This window comes from Myzus persicae, unplaced genomic scaffold, assembly GCF_001856785.1.
Source record: "Myzus persicae strain clone G006 unplaced genomic scaffold, MPER_G0061.0, whole genome shotgun sequence".
Classification (NCBI taxonomy): domain Eukaryota; kingdom Metazoa; phylum Arthropoda; class Insecta; order Hemiptera; family Aphididae; genus Myzus; species Myzus persicae.
The window spans coordinates 770,726-774,454 of NW_019100802.1; positions in this window are offsets into that span (position 1 = coordinate 770,726).

Below are 3,729 nucleotides of genomic sequence, written 5' to 3' on the forward strand. Positions count from 1 at the left end.
CGCAAGCGGACCGCGAGTGTTAGGAAAACATTTTTTTGGCACCGTCCCGGCGATGCGGACCAAAATAGACGTCACTCGGCCTTCTGAGCTTTTATACCGCTGCTGCTGCTGCTGCTGCTTCGGTTAGATACGATATATATATGTACGACTACTGCAGCAACTGCGACTCTATATGGTCTACCGTTTTCCCACCAGCGCACTAATCGTTGATTTCACTTACGATTATGACTGTCGCCACACTATGTATACTATGCGTGTGACCAAAGAAAAATTGTGTATTTTAATATTATTATTCTGTTGAAATGTGCATCGCATCGCTACGCGAAGGCTTATTAAATAAACGAGAGAAAAAAGCGGATGGCCGTATAATAATAAAAAAAATAATAATAATAATATTAAATTAACAATAATACAAGAACAAATATATTATTACTAATCGCAATTGGTATAGGTACTGCAATGCCGATTGGACATAAGAAACCTTTTTCAGTTACATTGTTCTAACTCATAACAACTGTGGGTTATTATATTCGTATTTTAACTTCAAGCTCGTGTACTAATGTACTATAGGTGCATATATTATAGTTAGTAAATAAAATATGTATTTTATGTTGTAATAAGAAAAGTGTCCACTGTAACGATTTTTAGTATACATGTTTAACAATGTTATACACTATAAATGATGAGTGGATTTAAATATTTAATGATAATTATTACCCTTTATAATAGCACCATAATATCATAAAACATTGTTATAGAGGTAACATACCGTTTAACATTATGTTATAGTTTATTACAACAGAAGATAATAAAATAGCAAGGAAAAAAAGTTTAGTATTATATTAATATAAAAGTACCTACATATTAAATTATTATTCACTCATTTTACGAAACTGTTTTTTTTTTTTGATACATGTGCATTTAATGGTAGTCAAAGTAGTAGTAAAACTATTATACGCAGTTGTACAATCGTCACGAATTTAATCAACCTTTGTAAATTGTAACAATAAAACAAAACCATAAAGCTTGGTAAATAGATAAAACTGTTTTTTTTTTTTTGAATAATCGTTTCAAAAAAATAAAACTTCCTACTATTTTTTAAATAATAGGTATCTAATTATTATATGTATTGAGCTGGTTTTTTATTTATAAATATTTAAAGCTTAAAGACTTACCATAATCTATTTGGATTATATATTATCTAAGATTAATCAGGTATACGTATTATACTAGTCAGTGACGCAACCAGGGTATGGTTTGAGGGTAATAAACTCCCTTCGACATTATTTTATAGTTGCTCCACTGATACTAGTAATGCATCAAACACAAATCTAATTTTAAATTACTGATTAACTTATTAGAGATAATATTGAATGTGTGTATATGTGTATCCAGAGTAACATTGTACTAAAACTTGAAATATTTAAAACAATTTTCTACATTTTATTGGTCACTGCTATGATATAAAGTAGGTAGTTTTTCAATAATTAATAATTAATATATTATCAAATATTGAACATATACGATTAAATTATATTTTATTAATGCCTAATGTACAAAAGTTAACCGTAAATAGCTCAGATATATAGAATAAATATGTATATATTCTATTAGTGGTAAATAGGAATACATTATCTACTTGGATATTTATTATGTATATTATATTTAAATAAATATAAAATTAAAACACTAGGCGAAAGCCTTAATTTAAGTTTTAATGAAATAAATAATAATAATAATAAAAAAATTAATAAAGATATGAAAATCATTGAACTTCAAATATTGAAGTACATCATATTTTAATCATTAAAAATTCAAGAAACACATGGGTTCTGGGGATAATGATAAGTGGCTCTACGAATATTAATATTTTTACAAGGAAATATAAATAATTTAAATGATACACTTAAATATTGGAACAGAACGTTTTATGAACTGGTTAGAATGGTTTTATTCAAATAATATATTGTTCACAAATGTATATTTTATACTGATGCTGTCAACTTTAATAAATAGGGATATTACTGTTTACATTTCAAATATTTGATTATACGGTTTGATAATGGCTGAATAATATACCTTGGAGCAAAATTTGATTAATTCGAATAGATTATCCTCGACTCATGGAATTCCAATTTAATATTTCGACGTGCAGTATGATATTGTTAGAAATAAGTAATACAAAATGTAAATTTTGCATAGTGTGCGGATTATACCTACTGTTGATATTATGCGATAATAATACAACATTTTGCGTTTGATATTATATTTTTTGATGTGAAACATGTAATGCGGCGGATGAGATCAGCTGTTTGCGTGGGGAGCGCTCGCAACGCACGAACCATCTAAAGCGCCTTTAAAATAAAGAATAATTTTTCTTAAAAAACCGAATATTTTGGTTTTGATTATGCTATGTTTATTACGTGCGTGAAGTTGGCTCTAACACCGTGACCAATTTTTTTGAAAGTTACGTTATCATTTTGCAAATTGGTTTTCAGAATTTGCAAATAAATTACCCACACGGTATGAAAAATATAAGATGGGGGGAAAAAATCACTCTACACCCCCTTTTGAGCTACGAATTGAAATATATAATATTGATATGTGACAACATATATGTGCATTAACCATTTATTATGTTTTTATTTTGAACAGTCAACAAACATGTTCTTATATGATTTCATGAACAACAACAATGATTGTGGTTCTTTAGTTATGATTTTTCCTAATGATTATATTACGTTCAAAATTTCCTCCCAAAAATATCCCATTAAAAAAATTCTTTCTGTTTTAATAACTTTTATAGGTAATTAATAGTTATGCCTATGATTTATTTTTATGACATCACATTTTTATATGTTATAAATAATTGCAAAGTAGCTTAATTTATTTATCCTTCATTAAATTTAAATAATGCAATTTATTAACCAGAAAATATATGTAATTGTTTCTATATCAGTCGTCTACCATAATTTATAGCTATTTATTATAATATTTGATACCTAGTTACTTCTGGTATGGATGTATACTATGTAAATATAATATATCCAATTAATTCATAACACTGTTAAAAATTACGATACTATAAGAAAAGTAGCTACCTAAGTCCTAAAAAATATTGTTGTTGTTCATTTACTCGTATTAATTTAAAAATTAAATTTTTACAAATATAAAAAATACACATTGCAAGTTTAGGATTGTTTATATTTTTGTCTATAACAGTAGATATTATGAGCCTAATTGGTGCCTTTAATTTTTTATCAAATTACCTATTTCTATTATATTTCTAGTATATAATTACTGGTAGCCGATACTCAACTAAAAAATAAATGTATGTTCTTCCATTTTAGATTAAAGTTAGTTGGGTAATTGTGGTATTTGTGGATTCGAATGATTACAGCGCAGTAACTACAAAGTGACTAGTTCAAACTGACACAAATAATCTAAAAAAATAGTAGTGTACGGATTTGTAAATGGCCACTTGGTTGAGTAACCACTACCTACTGACATTTATGATGCCCTAGATCCAGAACCAACATGGTTTGAGTATGGTATTAAAATAGTTTGTATGGCAATAGAACACGGTATGTAAAATAAAATCAATTTAAAAGTTGACAAAGTTTAATTTTATCATTATTTTAAGTATGTATCCATTATGCAGTACGGTTATGGTATCATAATAAATAACCTGTATGTTATAATTTTAAAAATATAAACACTTAATTTAAA